Source organism: Cervus canadensis, chromosome 25, assembly GCF_019320065.1.
Source record: "Cervus canadensis isolate Bull #8, Minnesota chromosome 25, ASM1932006v1, whole genome shotgun sequence".
Taxonomy (NCBI): domain Eukaryota; kingdom Metazoa; phylum Chordata; class Mammalia; order Artiodactyla; family Cervidae; genus Cervus; species Cervus canadensis.
Genome location: NC_057410.1, coordinates 48,980,195 through 48,998,415, shown reverse-complemented (window position 1 = coordinate 48,998,415; position 18,221 = coordinate 48,980,195). Strand labels below are relative to the sequence as shown.

At 43.5% G+C, this 18,221-nt stretch overlaps 1 pseudogene; it reads left to right on the top strand.

The window, feature by feature from the left end:
• The first annotated feature begins 280 nt into the window (after window positions 1-280).
• On the top strand, window positions 281-2,280 carry LOC122427197 (annotated as a pseudogene).
• Window positions 2,281-18,221: the final 15,941 nt, after the last annotated feature.

The following is an 18,221-nucleotide window of genomic DNA, read 5'->3' as shown; positions in this document are numbered from 1 at the left end:
GTTGTATATATACATATAGCCACTCCTTTTTAGATTCTTTTCCCACAAGGCCATTACAGAGTATTAAGTAGAGTTCCCTGTACTATACAGTAGCTTCTTATTAGTTATCTATTTTGCATACACTCACGGGTTCGATTCCTAGGTCAGGAAGATCCCTTGGAGTAGGAACTGGCAGCCCACTTCAGTATTCTTGGCTGGAAAACTCCACAGACAGAGGAGCCTAGCAGGCTACAGTCGCTGGGGCAGCAGAGAGTCAAACACAACTAAGGCCCATGGGCAGATGCCTGAAGGTGGAACAAAACCCAGCCCACTCCAGAAGAGCAAAGACAGCAGTGGGGTTAACACAGTTGACCCGCAGTCTACCATGCTCGAAGGGCACGGCACTGCCGCGTCTGACCACTAACGTTAAAAGTGTGGTCGGAAAGTGAAAGTCGCTCAGCCATGTCCGACTCTTTGCGACCCCTTGGCCCAGACAGTCCGTGGGATTCTCCAGGCCAGGATACTGGAGTGGGTGGCCTTTTCCTTCTCCAGAGGATCTTCCCAATTCAGGGATCAAACCCAAGTCCCTCGCATGGCAGGCAGATTCTTTACCAGCTGAGCCACAAGTTCAATTCAGTCGCTCAGTCATGTCCGACTCTTTGCGACCCTATGAATCGCAGCACGTCAGGCCTCCCTGTCCATCAACAACTCCTGGAGTTTACCCAAACCCATGTCCGTTGAGTCGGTGATGCCATCCAACCATCTCGTCCCCTCCTCCTCCGGCCCCCAATCCTTCCCAGCATCAGCGTCTTTTCCAATGACTCAACTCTTCACATGAGGTGGCCAAAGTATTGGAGTTTCAGCCTCAACATCAGTCCTTCCAGTGAACACCTAGGGCTGATCTCCTTTAGGATGGACTGGTTGGATCTTCTTGCAGTCCAAGGGACTCTTAAGAATCTTCTCCAACACCACAGTTCAAAAGCATCAATTTTTCGGCACTCAGCTTTCTTCACAGTCCAGCTCTCACATCCATAAATGACCACTGGAAAAACCATAGCCTTGACTAGATGTAATATCTCTGCTTTTTAATATGCTGTCTAGGTTGGTCATAACTTTCCTTCCAAGGAGTGAGCGTCTTTTAATTTCATGGCTGCAATCACCATCTGCAGTGATTTTGGAGCCCAAAAAAAAAAAAAAAAAAAGTCAGCCACTGTTTCCATGGTTTCCCCATCTATTTCCCATGAAGTGATGGGACCAAATGCCATGATCTTAGTTTTCTGAGTGTTGAGCTTTAAGCCAACTTTTTCACTTTCCTCCTTCACTTTCATCAAGAGGTTTTTTAGTTCCTCTTCACTTTCTGCCTTAAGGGTGGTGTCATCTGCATATCTGAGGTTACTGATATTTCTCCCAGCAATCTTGATTCCAGCTTGTACTTCTTCCAGCCCAGCATTTCTCATGATGTACTCTGCATATAAATCAAATAAGCAGGGTGACAATATACAGCCTTGACGTAGGGAAGCCCTAAATTTGACTCCACAATTTGGAAAAAAAAAAAAAAAGTCAAAGAAAGCCGAGTCGTCATCATTTTCTGCCTCAAGTAAAGAGCCCAGATCTCCCGAAAGCTATGGGAATGAGGGAGTCCCAGATACTCCTTCTGACCCCGCTGACGGTGAAGATGGAGAACGGCCTGTCTACATTTGAAGAACAGGCAGAAAAGAACCTACAAATAATGTGCAAAGAGAAGGAGAAACTCCAGGAACAGATGTAGGAGCTGAAGCGCAGACATCTCTGCCAGAGGAAGAGGGAGCTGGCAGATGCCCTGGACGCGCGGATCGCGATGCTGAGCCCCTTTGAGGTCGTGGCCAGCCGCTTTCCCAGACAGTACAAGACGTGCCCGACGGCCCTGGGCACCGTGACGCACGCGCTGCCCGTGCAATCCGTCCACCCGGATGGGGACAGGCAGCTCTTCTTAGACGAGTCTCAGCGGGAACGGACGACCACACGCCGTCTGCTGGAATGATTTAGCATCGGCAGCTCAGAAGAAAACGCAAAGGCATTGGACCTGATGAGGGAACTCAAGGAGTTGACCAGAAGCCGCACCTGGAGCTGCGAAGGAGCTTCGGCGAAGTTCTGAAACTCTCCGCCGAGGCGAGGAAGGAGGCAGCCTTAGGCCACCAGGAGGCCTGGGAAGAGGCCCGGGGCCCCAAGGTCCCCAGCCGGTGATCTTTTGATCCCAAGCAGGCCACTGATGGGGAAACTTGGGGAGAGGTCAGGAGCCTCTCGGGCCATGAAGAGCTATGAATCCGCACACAGGTCATGCTCCTGATCCAAGTGGGGAAATTCCTGTGCCCCGTGGGGCAGGAAGCACGTTTTGTACCCCTTGTTCGGGGGCACAGGGAACCTGCAGTGGCCCACCTGTGATGTTCTTAAAACTTGAGCACCTTTTGCACTTAGCCTAGCCATATAGTTATTTTTGTGTGATAATCTTATTGGATAACTTAACAAATAAAACCTATTTTGCAATGAAAAAAAAAGAAAAGCAGGAGCAGTGGTGTGAATATTTCAACCCCAATCTGGGAGGCTGTTTTAGAAATTCTGTTACCAGAGCCCTCTAACCAACTTCATTCTTGAATTACAGCAATTTATATATACAATGCACTTGCTACAGACTTTTTTACAGTGAGGCCTTGTTTTCCTCAAAGATAAGGTCGCTTGAAAAATCAGGGTTGTATGGATAGTCGTGAACCTAGAACTAGAAGGGTCTTCAAAAGCAAATAAGAAACACCTGTCTTCATTTTATACTGAAGGTGCCTAAATCCAGAGGGAGGGAGGGAGACACACTCAGCACCACTCCCAGCAGCAGAAAGACAGCAGAACCTCCCTGGCTGCCCTTCACAGAGTCGGCAAGTTCACACAAGGCATCCTCCCCAGAGCTGTGGAACTCCTCACTGTTGGCATTTTGCATCAATGAGCTGCGCTGTTTAAACACAAACCAGCATCTCTTGCAGCAAACCCAAAGATTCAGACTTTCCTTGTCTGAGTGTCTCTCCTGTGGATAGTCATTAAGGGCCCAGTTAAAAATGAAATATGTGCTTATATTTCGGTAAATATCACCGATTCAATGGACATGAGTTTGAGCAAGTTCCGGAAGATGGTGAAGGACAGGGAAGCCTAGTGTGCTGCAGTCCATGGGGTCGCAAAGAGCCGGACATGACTGAGCTACTGAACAAGAAATCATGCTTTTTAAAGCATGGGCTCTGCAGGCAGACTTGAGTATCAATCAACCTTCCTTTAGGAAGTTTCTTAACCTCTTCTCTGTAAAATGGGTGTGATATTACTACCCATCACATAGGGCTACTTGGAGGAGTAATTGAGATAGCACATGAACATTTTTCACTTACCACAGTGACAAGATGATTATTATTATTTACTAGATCTCCACACGGGTTTTTCACGACAGTGATTGCATTAACTGCCCTCTTCTATGGCCATTTCTACTGCTATCTGATTAGAGGAAACGGCCTTACCCTCTTTTTTCCTACTCCGCTTGGCATCAGTCTAACTGAATAAAACTAAGAAACTGCAATTTAAGTCTTACACCTTAGGAACATCACCTCTCCCATTCCTCTGCTTACAAGCACCCAAGCCCCTTTGGTCTTCAGAGGAGTTTAATAGTGATACGCAAAGACTCTGAGACCAGACTGGGGTGATCAAACTGTACCAGGAATGAGGGATTTCAGGGATATGGGAACTTCAGTGACAAAACTGAGATGATCCCAGGAAAAATGGGACTGCTGTTTACTCTAGGAGAGACTGCCTTTGTCATCTCAGGTAGTTTACTAACCTTTCTGGGTCTCAGTTTCCGCATACAGAGATTATAGCAACTCTCCTTCATAGAGCTGCTTTCGGGTTTGTTTTGAAGAGTAAATGAGTTCATACATAAAGTGCTTAGGATCATGCCTAGTATAGAATAAATACTCAATAAAAGTTGGTTATTATTATGATCACTAGCCACTAAAAAGAAACATGAAATAACAAACTAACACACAAGGACATGGCAGAGAGCCCAGAGTCTTATGAAGCCCTTAAAGCCCAAGAGTGGGGCCCTGAAAAGATGTTTTTTCCCCTGCATCATCGTGTCATAACTCTCCAAGAGATCATGAAAACAAAGAAAAATAAGAATATTCTATTATCTGAAGAAAGAATAATGAGAGAACTACAAATGAAAACCACCCTAAGTGTGGAGAAAAGGGAACCCTCTTACACTGTTGGTGGGAATGCAGACTAGTACAGCCGTTATGGAGAACAGTGTGGAGATTTCTTAAAAAACTGGAAATAGAACTGCCATATGACCCAGCAATCCCACTGCTGGGCATACACACCAAGGAAACCAGATCTGAAAGAGACACATGCACCCCAATGTTCATCGCAGCACTGTTTATAATAGCCAGGACATGGAAGCAACCTAGATGCCCATCAGCAGACGAATGAATAAGGAAGCTGTGGTACATATACACATGGACTATTACTCAGCCATTAAAAAGAATTCATTTGAATCAGTTCTAATGAGATGGATGAAACTGGGGCCCATTATACAGAGTGAAGTAAGCCAGAAAGATAACGATCAATACAGTATACTAACACATATATATATGGAATTTAGAAAGATGGTAACGATAACCCTATATGCAAAACAGAAAAAGAGACACAGATGTACAGAACAACTTTTGGACTCTGTGGGAGAAGGTGAGGGTGGGATGTTTTGAGAGAATAGCATCGAAACATGTATATTATCTAGGGTGAAACAGATCACCAGCCCAGGTTGGATGCATGAGACAAGTGCTCAGGGCTGGTGCACTGGGAAGACCCAGAGGGATCGGGTGGAGAGGGAGGTGGGAGGGGGGATCGGGATGGGGAATACATGTAAATCCATGGCTGATTCATGTCAATGTATGACAAAAACCACTACAATATTATAAAGTAATTAGCCTCCAACTAATAAAAATGGGGAAAAAAAAGAAAAAGAAAACCACCCTAAGCTACCATTTCATTAGATTAACCAAAACCAACAAAAATAAACCAAAAGAAAAAAAAGCAGAAATTTGGCCACACTCAGTTACTTACATTGAAGGGAACAGGCCCTCCCACACCGTGCCTGACAGTTGCAAAATGGTCAGGCGGCATGGAAGGACATCTGCCAATATCCATCAGAATCACAGATGCATTTAACTACGATGTTGCTTCTGGGAAGCTCTCCTATGGGTCCTCTCACACATCACATAGTGGATCTATGTACAAGACCATCCACTGAGAACTGTTTGTTATAAGAAAACCTAGAAACAATCCAAATGTCCAAAAATAGGGGACAGTCATACAGCGGAATATGACGTGGAAGCAAAAAAAAAATAAAGTAACAGAACACAGAGGCTCTCTGTGTATTAATGTGGAAAGATCTCCAAATATATTCATTATTGTTGTTTAGTCACTAAGTCCTGTCTGACTCTGGGATCCCATGGGTTGTGGCACCCCAGACTCCGCTGTCCTCCACTGTCTCCTGGAGTTTGCTCACATTCATGTCTGTTGAGTCACTGACACTCTCCAACAATTTTATCCTCTGCTGCCCCCTTCTCCTTTTGCCTTCAGTCTTTCCCAGCATCAGGGTCTTTCTCTAATGAGTCCAAGTATATTATTCAGTAACAAAAAATAAAACATATATATATATAATATACTGTCTTTTATGGGAAAAAGGAAATAAATATATATATACATATATAAGTATACATAAATAAATTCATATATGCTTGCATATGCATAAAGAAATACTGGAAGAATAAGCAAGAGAATAATTAAAATGACTATTTCTTAAGGGCAGAAAAAAATAGAGTAGATGGAAATGGGGTAGCAAAAAAATATCTCCACTTAGTTCTTTATATTTCATTTTTATTTTGGCATCTCTAAATATCTTACCCACAAAAAGATAGACTTTTAAAAAATGTGAAAAATCAAAAGCTCTTTATCTATATCATCCACTGAAAGATTAGTACCACTCTCTTCTATGAAATGTCTCATTTGAGAAAACAGGAAGTTGCGCTAAAAACAATGTTGTACTCCATCCACCCAAACAAATAAAGCAAAGATTTCTGACATGCGACTTTGAGGACCACCCCTCATCCTGCCAAATGGAAAGGAACCGAGGGGGTTGTTCTGAGGGTACTGCTCTGCAGTCCCCTCTGATTCGTGAATACATCCCCCCCTCAACCCAGTGGCGTGGACCAGGATCTGAGAGGACAGAGGATGTTGTATGTTTTCCTTTCTCAGCCAGGAGGAGGTTTCATCATCCCATCATCTTACACTTGCACGTTAGGAGCTCTGTTCTGCTTTTTATGTTAATTGGAATCGGCTGCTTTGGGCTCTGACACAGGCATTTAGCACTAGCAGTCAATTGCTCTTTCCTCAGCCATCTGGCAAAAGAGTTGAAACCAGCAATTTTCTGAGTCAGAATTAGACATCTGAAAAAGAATGTGCACATAGGCAAACCCCTTAGAAGTGTGGAATGAAAGAAAGGGGCAGGTAGAGGGATGGAAGGCTACAAACCCCACTGTGGAGTGACGTGATTTCAAAGATGAGAACGCAAAAATGGCACTCTGATTTCCCGACACCATCAGGACAAAGCGCTCAGGATTACGCAGTATCTCTCCCTCACCGTCTATCCTGCACAACAGATGTTGCCTTCACTTTGGCGGTCTACCCTCTCCCTCCCTCCTGAAGACATTCTCATCGGTAGCTCACGGCCAGACCCTTTAACTTCAGCAGGACTTACGGAGCACCCTCGCTTCTGTGACAGCATCATCTCCTGGTCCTTCAAGCTCTGACTGTCCTTGTTCCATCCCCTTCACATGCCCCTCTTTTTCCACCTGCCCTTTAGATGTTGGTCTTCTCTGTGGGCTTCTGTCCTCCACTCATCTTACTGCGTACACTTACTCTCTTGTCTGCAGGTTTGAGGTCTTCACAGACCTAAATGCCTGCATGAAAATAATGCTGGCTTAGGCCCTGATAGCTCAGATAGTAAATAATCTGCCTGCAATGCAGGAGACCCAGGTTCAATCCCTGGGAACCTGGGTTGGGAAGATCCCCTGGAGAAAGGAATGGTTACCCACTCCAGTATTCTTGCCTGGAGAATTTCATAGACAGAGGAGCCTGGGGGCTACAGTCCATGGGGTCACAAAGAGTCAGATACAACTGAGCAATAAACACTCTTTAGCTCTTAAAGGGAAACTCATATGAGACCCATTCTGACCCTGCTTACTTTTTATATGAGCCCATTCTGGATTTCATGAGGAAGCATCACACTCTCTTCACACAAAGGCAGCAGTGAATATACTTCCATCTGTCATTCCCTGTTTGGTAAAGAGTTAAGAGTCTCCAAAGTTTGGGCAGGATGCCCACCACCACCAGCACCAGTGTCAATGGCTCAAACACTACACCAATAAACCTTAAGTATTATTGTAATAAGGTACAAATGTCATTTCCAGATTGATGGCTATGTCATCCCTAAATTATCCACACACTGGTGATGACCGTTATCACCCCATGTTGGCCCACCTATCCTCTGCCTAGAAAATGCACAAATACACAAAATGCTCATCTGTGTGCTCAGTATACCTGCCACTGCATCTTTCCCAGAGAGGAAATCCGTGCTGGTTCTAAGCATCTTCCATCTGCCTGAACACGTGTGTGTGTGTGTGTGTGTGTGTGCACACGCGCGAGTCACTCAGCCGTGTCCGACTCTTTGCAACCCCATGGACTGTAGCCCATCGGGCTCTGTCCATGGGATTCTCCAGGCAAGAATACTGGAGTGGGTTGCCATGCCCTTCTCCAGGGGATCTTCCCGACCCAGGGATCGAACCTGGGTCTCCTGCATTGCAGGCAGATTCTTTACTGTCTGAGTCCCCAGGGGAGCCCTCTGAACCCCCTTGCTTCCCTCATGTGCACCTGGCCAGGAAGGCAGGCTGAGCGGCAGCCGGCCAGGACACGTGAAGACCACAGCACAGGCTCAGGCTCAGGCTCTGTGGTCCCGCTGCCCGCATGCACCTGCCCTGGGTGCATTGTTTCCTCCCATTGCTTCTCACTCTGTTCTATACTGATTCAGGGAGCTACATCATTCCAGCATGTTAAGTGAATCTGTGAGCCTTTCCGTTTCGTGACTTCTATAATAACTTGTCTGGGATGGCACGTGGAGGCTAGCACTGCACCAGAGTAATTTCCCACAAGACATTTTATTGATAGCTCTCTCTTATCTGTGAACTACCTCTTCATCTCTATGTCATAATATGATTAGAAGCCTTTTCTTTCCGGTTTTCAGATTTTCCTATAATAATCCTGTAATCTGGAAAGTAATTATGCTTTTCAAAAGGGCAAAAGAATCCACTGCTCCCTACCGGAGCCCAGGTGCTAAGCTTTGTTGCCCAGTACCCAGCCTCTTGCCCAGGGGGGTGACGCAGTGGATGGAAGGGTGGTCAGTTCTACACATGCTGGCTTCTGTCCTCGGTCAGACTGTCTACTTGCGCTCTCTGCCCCCTCACTCCCCACCTTAATCGTGTGTTTATGACTTATGTGAAGACTCCACAGTAGCCTAAAGCATAGGACTGGCTCAAGGCAGAGTTCTTGGAGCTCATGTGTCTACTAGAATGCAGGTGAATACAGGGGGCGAGGAACCAGGGGAAATCACTTCACAAAGACTGACTTGCCACTAGCTGGGAAGGGTGCTCCCAGCCCCTGGTGCTGGACACGGACTGCAACATGTGTCCTCCTAGACCCCTTTCAAACCTGCCATTCAGATCATCTTCCATCTGTTGACGTATTCGGTCTCCAAACCAAGCACACTGTAATTCCTGAAATGCCAACTTCTCAGAGCATCACACACAGACCTCCCTGCCATTACAAACCCAGGCCAACCTGATTGGATTCGGAATGTTCATGGTCTCATGGTCATTGTACAAGTCATTATACAGAATCCCATTTCTCTAGCATTTCCTATGTTCATTTTCAAAATGGGACTGCAATTTCAGAGGATGCAAAATGGCAGCCCATACACATTAAATAATTAAGAAATTTAATTATTTTTTAAAAATCCAGATTTATAGCCTCTCTTGAAAGATGGGAGCTCTGGATCTGCCATGGCAACAATAGGCTGCCCTCTTGAGACAGGCCATAGGCTCTCCAGTTTCTCAGAGACCCTACCCCCTTCTACAGTAATCCACTCGTTTATGTCTCCTGGGATGCATCATGGCATTAGTCTTTCTGGAGCTTGTCCCATGTTTTACCAAGATGATGTCGACCTGTCATCCATTCTCCTTGTCTAATCTGTAGGGCTTGGGAGGTCCAGTTGTCTTGCCTATATTCTTGCTCTCTGACTGTGATTTGACCTTGGCCGGTCTTCTAGTTACTTTGTCCTTAAGCCACTAAGATGCCCTGACATCAAGAACTACCATAAGCCATGGGGGCGTCTTGTAGTGGCCTTAATGTTCATTTTCAGTGTTTCAACATAGGGGTCATCACACCAATCCAGCAAATATTGTCAGAACCCCAGAAGCTTCTTTGAAAATTAGCCAAGGGCCTCAGAAGTCTCATTCTCCATCCCTCAGGCCTGTGACCTATCCATTTAGTTGGCATCAAATGCCTCCTGAGATTAAACAAAGGCCTGAGAGATAATGAGATGAAATGACTTGACCTTCACATTTGAGATCTCTCCTCTCCTTCCAAGCCTGTCGCTGGTTCAGATTATTTTTATCATTTTTCAAAGCAGCAGCGTTTATTTCCTCTGCTTCACTGAGCTGTGCAGATGCAAGGTCTAGAAGGAATATTTAGTGGTCGCCATGGTTACCATTAGTCATATGAAGTTATAGCTAGTGTGCTGATTCCTCTCTTCACAGCTGTAAAAAGAAAGCGCACTCCAATAGGCAGGCTTGCTGGGCTCTGAAGACTGTACGTCTGTAAGGCACTCGGCTCCTCTGCTAATTTATCTTCATCTGCAAGTTTAATTCACACTTTAAAGATTTTAGGCAGGGAGGGTTTCAGAGAACTTGAAAGCTAGAAAAGAATTGAGAGATAATTTAGACTTGGCCTCTCATTCTACACACAAGGAAACGGAAGACCAGAAAGGAGGAGGGACTTGGGTTCACACAATAAGTCAATCAGTCATCTAAAGGTGTATAATCAGTGAGTACCAGTGCCAGGGTTCCTTTTGCCCCTACCAAGTCTCTCGCCCTAAGTAATCAGCAAGGATAAGAAATAAAAAGATTTAGGATGGACAAAGATTATCCAAGTTCAGTGCAAGACAGGGAAATCTGATCCTACAGCGAGAAGTTAGAGCTTTGAGATGGAGCTTAAGTCAAAAACTACAAATGGTCTCTAAGGCCATATTGGCCTTGGAGTGTCAACTGAGCTTTATGACTGGTTAAGTTTAGATGATACAGTCACTAGTTCAAAATGGGGCTGTTTGTCTGCTGGTTCTTACAAGTTTTCTGAAAAGTGGGTGTCCCACAATTTCTGTACCCTCTTCCTGCATCCTGACCTCTTACTAGTTCTCAATTCCTCTACTCTCCTGACTCAGTACTCAATAGAGCCTCACTTCATAAAGCCTAGGCATATGGCTCTCATATTATTCCTTTGCAATTGATTGGACGTAAAAATAATATTGTATATAGAACGTGAGTCAAAGAGCTGACTCACTATAAAAGACCCTGATGCTGGGAAAGATTGAAGGCAAAAGGAGAAGAGGGCAGCAGAGGATGAGATGGTTGGATGGCATCACCGACTCGATGGACATGAACTTGAGTAAACTCCAGGAGTTAGCAGAGGACAGAGAAGCCTGGCATGCTACAGAAAACGGAGTCCAGACACAACTTAGTGACTGAAGGACAACAACAGTAGAACATTTAAGACAAGAGTCAGAAAGTCTTCATACTTTCTAATTCAAGAAAGGTTTTCTAACTCTTTTATAATTCACAATATTTTTTTGTCTGAAGTCTCAACATTAGATGATCTGCATAAATGCTTCCTTGCAGATCTTGTTTCTAAGGACCATTCCTTGCTAAATGGAACCTGAACTTACAGGAAGGAGGAAACACAAGAGGAGAAAGAAATACAAGAAGCATTTAGAGTATATTATTATCCTAAAAAGGAAGGAAGTACTCCAAAAAAATGATACAAGATGTTATGGACTGAAAGAAAGCCTGTGTCCCTTCATAAATCATATGTTGAAACCTTAACCCCCAAGGAGCCAGGGTCTTTGAGGAGCTGATAAAGGTTAGATGATGTCATGAGGATAGGACCCTAATCCAATAGGGCTTGTGACCTTAGAAGAAGAAAAAGAGATGCTAGATTTCTCTCTCCACCACATGAGGATTCAGAGCGAAGGTAGCCATCTGTGAGCCAGGAAGAGAGCTCTCATGAGGAACCAAATAGACCAGCACCTGGAACTCCAGCCTCCAGAGATATGAGAAAGAAGTTTCTGCTACTACTTAAGCCATCTAGTCTGTAGTATTTTGTCATGGCAGCCCATGAAGAGAGAGGGTCAGAAAGACTCAGGAGCCACTTTAAGGGCACCCACTGACCCAATCTGGGACAATTAGAGCTTCAGAATGAATGAACTGATAGTCATTTCAGTTGCTCAGTCATGTCTGACTCTTTGCAACCCCATGGACTGCAGCAAGTCAGGCTTCCTTGTCCATCACCAACTCCCAGAGCATATTTAAACTCATGTCCATCATGTTGGTGATGCCATCCAACCATCTCATCCTCTGCCATCCCCTTTTCCTCCTGCCTTCAATCTTTCCCAACATCAGGGTCTTTTCCAAGGAGTCAGTTATTCGCATCAGGTGGCCAAAGTATTGGAGTTTCAGCTTCAGCATTAGTCCTTCCAATGAATATTCAGGGCTGATTTCCTTTAGGATACTCTGGTTGGATCTCCTTGCAGTCCAGGGGACTCTCAAGAGTCTTCTCCAATACCTCAGTTCAAAAGCATCAATTCTTCGGTGCTCAACTTTCTTTTTAGTTCAACTCTCACGTCCATACATGACTACTAGAAAAACAATAGCTTTGACAAGACGGATCTTTGTTGGCAGAGAAATGTCTCTGCTTTTTACTATGCTGTCTAGGTTGGTCATAGCTTTTCTTCCAAGGAGCAAGTGTCTTTTCATTTCATGGAAAATGAAATGCTGTAGTCACCATCTGCAATGATTCTGGAGCCCCAAAAAATAGTCTCTCACTGTTTCCATTGTTTCCCCATCTATTTGCCATGAAGTGATGGGACCAGATGCCATGATCTTAGTTTTCTGAATGTTGAGCTTTCAGCCAACTTTTTCACTCTCCTCTTTCACTTTCATCAAGAGGCTCTTTAGTTCTTCTTTGCTTTCTGCCATAGGGGTGGTACTGAATTATAACATATTTAACAAAAAATAAGAATCCATTAATTCAACTAAATAGCATAGAAGGCAATTTCTACCCAAGCATCTGGTTTGTACACCTCAAAGAAAAAAAAAAAAGCAATGTTATAAAAGACCAAACTGAGGAATTGTTTCAAATGTAGGAGATTAAAATATAGTCTGAGGTCCTGGATTGGATCCTGGTTCAGAGAGAAAATAAACTGATATAAAAGCATTATTAGGACAAATGTCAAAATTTGAATATAGTCTATGTTAAATGTCTAGAAAGTGATGATGGTACTATCATTCTATAAGGGATAAAGGGGTATGATGTCTGAAACTAACTCTAAAATAGTCAGTAGAGAAATAAAGGTAGACAAAAAGAGAGACAGTAAAGGTAAATGAAGCAAAAATATTAAAGCAGGTTAATCCAGGTGGGCTTAGAGAGTTAGTTCTTTGTACTAGTATTAAAATTTCTGCTAAGTTTGAAATGATTTCAAAATAAACATAAAATCTAAAAACTTTTCAATTTCAAGGAATCCATGCAAGTAGCAGGTAGATAAAAATAAGATAAGCTCAAACTGAAAATTCACAAGTAAATAATGATTTAACTACAGTAAGAAGCTCTAGCCAAAGGAAGGTATATTGATTCACTCTTATGGAAACATTTATTTAGCAATACTAATAATAGTTAATGTTTGTGAACACTTTATGTGGTTCCAGGCTTTCCATATTGAGGAAGATTGCATTTCCTAAATATGACCATATATTCTATATGCTCTTCTTTTTTTTTTTCCTATATGCTCTTCTTAAAATGTGATGTTAACATTCTCCATCAAGAGGTGCATTTCCTTTTTCTTGAGCCTATGAGGACCTTTAGCTGCCTCGACCAAAATAATACCATGGAAAAGATGCTAGGGCATAAAAGGTATCAAAACTTTTACCTTACCTCTCTGACTGCTCCCTTAGAGGATACAAAGCAGCTATATATGCATAAAACGCAGTAGGAGCATGTGCGTGCATGCTCAATCATTCAGTCACGTCCAACTGTTTTGACCCCATGGACTGTAGCCCACAAGGCTCCTCTGTCCATGGTATTTTCCAGGCAAGAATACAAGAGTGGGTTGCCATTTCCTTCTCCAAGGAGCACACTTATGAGAAAAGAATTAATCTGTCTGAATGGAGCTTCACTAAGAGATTCCTGAGACCCCTTATTTGCCACCCCAACCAATGGGGAAACTGCCACAGACTTACCCTGCTGAACAAGCAGACACCTGCCTGATATTGCCCCAATATGATTATAATCTATAATTGTGTTTTGTTCAAGAAAACTTAGTTTCATGTCTAGAGAATTGTGATATTGTGATATAATAAGAAACCTATATTTGGTCTTTTCCCCCTGTTCCTGACACAGCGTTCCCGAAACACTTGGAATTCCCTGAATGATAAGAGTATTTTTGGTATGAGACAACTCTTGGCTGAGGGGGTCCTAGACAGCTTCAGGATGGGGACTGCTTAGCAGAAAGACCAAGTCCTTATTGGAAGCTTGAACTTTCAGTCCCATCCCGGACCTCTGGGGATGGAAGAGGAGCTGAAGATTGAGTTCAGTCACCAGTGTTCAAGGATTTAATCATCATGTCTACACAGTGGAACTGCCATAAAACCTCCTAAGTGACAGGGTTTAGGGTGCTTCTGAGTTGGCAAACACTCTCATGTGCCAAATGGGTGGTGCACCCCAACTTCACAGGGACAGAATTCCTGTGCTCCAGATTCTTCTAGACCTTAGCCTTTATCCCTCATTCTACAGTTGTTCATTTGTCTCCTTTATAATAAACCGGTAGCAGTAAGTAAGGGGCTTCCCAGGTGGTCCAAGTGGTAAAGAATCTGCCTGCCAGTGCGGAAGATGCAGGTTCAGTTCCTGGATGGGGGAGATCCGCTGTGGGGATCTCCTGGGGATCTCTTCAATTCCTGGGTGGGGAGGAAGGCATGGCAACCCACTCCAGTATTCTTGCCTGGAGAATCCCCATGGACAGAGGATCCTGTTAGTAAAGTGTTTCCCTGAATTCTGTGAGATATTACAGCAAATTAGTAAACCTGAGAAGCGCATCACGGGAACCTCCAATTCATAGCCACCTGGTCAGAAGTAGAGAAGTACAGGAGGCCTGAGACTTGAGCCTGACGCCTGAAAGAAGCTGCAGGACCTACTCTAATCCTAGTCTTGTAGGACTGAGCTCTTAACCTGCGGGGTCTGTGCTAACCCTGGGTGGCTGGTGTCAGAAATGAATTGATTTGTAAGGGACCCAGTTAGTATCCTGAGAGTGGGAAACTGGTTGATGTGAGGGAAGAAAACTCATATTTTGCAAGAGAAGTGACTGGTAGTAAAATCATCTCACAATAATCCAATGGGTTAAACACAGTAGACATTGCTATCTAAGAATTTAAACACAAACATTTTGCAAACAACACACAAAACTGAATTTGACATACTCCATCCATCTGCCTGATATTGACGCCACAGATAATGAGCTGATTTTGCACACATTGTTATGCGCAATAAAAGCCCGCCCTGATATTTCCAGCAGTCCCCTCCTTTTATACCTTGTTTACCACTGCAGTTGTAACCAGCATGTTATAAATAATAATTACAGCCTTTCTCTTCAGTGCCTCATTTCCTTCTACTTTCTATTAGCAAATTCTTCCAATTCTCTAAGACACCGCAGTTCTATGTTCTTCAAAACAGCACATTAAAGATCCACACAAACCATCCCCTTCCCCAGGCATGCTTAACACTCGGAATCAAAGCACTTAGCACTGAAACTTATGCTTCTGGACCTTTAATAGTCTGATGTCGTCTGGAGCTTATACGTTCTTGGTCAAGGACCCAGATGTGGCATCAAAACACCATATCAATCCTGTGCACCTTTTACAATTTTAGAACAGAACATGACATAGAGAGATACTTGCTTATTCACAGACTGATACTAAACTACTAAAATGTTCTCTTCTATAATCCTATTTGTGTTGATCACTTTTCTTTAACCGCGTACAAAGAATATTTGAAGGAAAATGTACGTTTACTACACTGTAGTGAAAGGACTGGCCTGGTGAATAATGTATTATAGGAGGATGTCTCTGTCGCCCTGCTGACCCAGAGCTAACTTGTCTCTTTATGGTCACTGGACTGGTCATGAAAGGAACACAGGACTGACATCCCTTGCCAACAACGTAGACACGCTTATGAGCATTGAGGCTGGAATCAGGCAGGAATGAGTTCAAAGCCTCGCTTTTCCTTGGATGTGGGACCTTGTGCGATTTAACTTCCATAAGCCTTAGCCCCATGTCTTCCAAATGGGGATACTGAGCCCCTGTCCTCAAAGGGATGCAGATAGGATTAAATGAGACATGTAAGTATCTAGCACAATTACCTGAGAAGAGTGGGAGAAGTATTAGGGATTCTTCTTCAAAGGAGGGTATCCGGGACCCTTTGCATGTCTGGGAGATGAAAACAGGAAGATGTTTTCTTGGTCCTTTCGTTCTCACCTTGCAGGTGGCTTATCTGAAAAAGGACCACCACACACAAATAAAGCACAAATACACAAATCACAGGGGAAACCAGCTCTTGCTGGTTCCTCAGGCCCTTTTCTTCCTGATGCTTCCTTTCTCTCCCTCAGCTCAATTCACTTCCAGATAAATTCATTTATTTCTCTCCTCTAATCATCATAATGTTTGGGAGAAATGCCCTCATTTGGTTGTCTTGGATTACTTCCCATCAACTTTAATTCAGCCAGTGTAAATCTAATCTGACAAGCTAAACTTTTCAAACTAGGAAACAGTTCCCAGGCTGATGTTTCTATTTGGGGCCATTCAGACATGAAAGTTATTGCACACAAGGCGCTCCTGCCAGCCAAACGGGGGGTGACAGCTTGGACTCACCAAGGACTCAACCATAGCATCTGCTAAAAATGAAAAGAAAGAAACCATCCTAAAACTAAATCCCTATTTCCCAGAAAAAAAATAGATGCTCAATTCTTCAGAGACTTGTGCTGGAGACAACTTACAGTGCATGGTCTGGAAGTGACTCATGCGGCCACTTGGACAAATCATTTAACCTCAGGGCTAACCAGGTCAATGTCCTTGCCATTTGAGAGAAAAGAGATTAAAGATGGGTGTTCAGACCCTGGGTGGAAATGGAGCTCTGTATTCAGTCCTCAGCTCATGGATTTCAATCTTACCCCCCAAGTCACCTTTGGAATAACAGGGAAGGTTAGCTGGGGAGACAGACATTCCAAAGGATTAAGAAGAGAGAATAAGGCGACATCACTTTGATCACTCCCAGATGACAGGCTTTTGTGTCAGGGCCTGGGCTTGAATTCTGTGTAAAGACCTGAGTTCTGACACTAGATAACTTCAGATAATTACCTGACCCGTCATCCACAGCAAATCCCCACACTCTAATGATTCATTTTGAAAATCTCCTGAACAAGCACCAACCCGGGAATCTTCCATTCCGATTCTCTTGAACTGAGAAAAGAGTATGCTTTAGAGTTGCTAAGCATGGGGCAGAGCGTGCGGTGAGGGCATGTTTGGAAGCAGGAGATGAACAAACAGCAAAGATTAATGAGACTTTGAAAAAGCAAGCTTAGACAATGTGCTTATGAATCTGGAGTGACTGCAAACCAATCAAACCCAGAAAAAGACATGGCTGTCTTTTACCCTCACGTTTTGGCCACCCTGTAGAACAGTTGCATCTTACTGCCTTACTGGCTACCCTAGGCCAATGATGATTTTGAGGTCCCAGTCTCAACACTCCCTCCAGCTGGAAAATAATAATAATAATAATAAAAGAAGGGGAGAGACCAGCAATAAGGGAGAACTATGAATTGTAGTGGTTTTTAAAAGCCTGTAACCCTGCCCTTTTACTAATCAGTCTTATACCTGGCATGATCATTTTTATAAGATATTGCCTCATTGGAATTTCAGCAAAGCAGTGTCTGTGTTCCCCATAATCCTGGCAAGAGAGAGTAGAGTAAGGAAAGACAGGAGTCTCCAAAAATGATAAACAACCCTAATCTCTAGGATTCAAGTGATCCGACCTGAGAGTTAGAATCAGTGAAAGCTAAGAATAAGCAGTACTATGTTACTACTACTCTGATATGCATGGAGATTAACATTAGTGGTTGAAAAGCAACACACATTTCTTATTAACTTTCTTTTATTCAACAAACTAGATATTTTCAATTGCCAATAACTAACCCCCACCCCTGACTATGGGACTCATTAGAACTATTACCATTTTGAATGAAGGAAAAAAGTTAACCTAGAAGGATTTTTATTTTTTTAATATAAACAAAGTAGGGTACTTTTGTAATGGTTCATAGCATTTACAACCTTGTATATGTATTGAGCCAAAATTGTGAAAGCTTTATGTATTGGATGTTTGGTATCTTGCAGAAAGTTTGTCAAATCTCCAGGCTGACAGTATGAAAATAACTTTTCTTCAGTCTCAACAGCTGACTGCCTAAGATCAAGTTCAAAAGAGTAAATAGCAAGGGAGAATCAGTTGACTCCTCTACGTTTAGACCGTATGTGAGATTAAGAGGAGATCTCAGGACTTCCCTAGCAATCCAGTGTTTAAGACTCTGCTTCAGTTGAAGGGGGCGCTAGTTCCAGCCCTGGTCAGGGAACTATTAATAAGATCCTACATGCCCTGTGGCATAGCCAGAAAAAATTTTTAAGAGGTGATCTCATTTGAGAAATCAAGCAAGGTGCAGCCCCATAACTGTCCCATAAAGGTACAGTGAATGTTGATCAAAAAGG